Below are 712 nucleotides of genomic sequence, written 5' to 3'. Positions count from 1 at the left end.
TCTGGATGTCCTTTTGAATCTCCAGGATCACGGGGACCTTGGATTCCCTTTGAGAACAGACAGCATCAAAGCAACAATCCTGGTGAGTATATATGCGTCACAATTAATGTTCCACCAGGAGTGCAGATATAACTAAATTAGGAGTCAACAATATTTGATTTACTTTCTACATATATATATATATATATATCTTGCAATATCAATTTTAAGCTTATGTTGCACCTTCTCCAAATTTTTTGAAGACATTGAAGACATCCAAAGTCAACGGTCCATTGTTGAACCAGATGTTTTGAAACAGTGAATTTGAACGGCCAGAGACATGACCGGATCTGGCCATAGAGGTGATCGGATTTTGGAGACATCCGTTCATGACTCACTGGTCGCGCCAGACCACGTGAAATTACTAGCGCCTTTTGAAGGCCTTCGAAGACACTAGAGAAAGCACACATTAATTAAACTAAATACCAATCCCAATTCGCATACACCAATGTCAAACAATTGGAGCTCCATAATCAAGACAGAAGTTCTCTTCTACGAGTTGGATCAATATATGTAAGAAAGATATGATCAGCACTTCCCTAACTCTGTAATCTTGTTGCAGGAACTATTCACCGCTGGGAGTGATACATCATCAACATTAATGGAATGGACAATGTCGGAAATGTTTAGAAATCCAAGGGTAATGCGAAAGGCACAAGAGGAAGTGAGGCAA

At 39.6% G+C, this 712-nt stretch overlaps 1 long non-coding RNA gene across 1 annotated transcript; it reads left to right on the top strand.

Annotated features, from left to right (window-relative positions):
• LOC105120261 (uncharacterized) lies at positions 1–662 on the top strand. The gene is made up of 2 exons (XR_841286.1): positions 1–82; positions 602–662. It is a non-coding gene; the product is annotated as an uncharacterized LOC105120261 (long non-coding RNA).
• Positions 663–712: the final 50 nt, after the last annotated feature.

This window comes from Populus euphratica, unplaced genomic scaffold, assembly GCF_000495115.2.
Source record: "Populus euphratica unplaced genomic scaffold, PopEup_1.0 scaffold6046.1, whole genome shotgun sequence".
Lineage (NCBI taxonomy): Eukaryota > Viridiplantae > Streptophyta > Magnoliopsida > Malpighiales > Salicaceae > Populus > Populus euphratica.
Note: the sequence above shows the minus strand (reverse complement) of the source record. Positions and strands in the feature narration are given on the sequence as shown.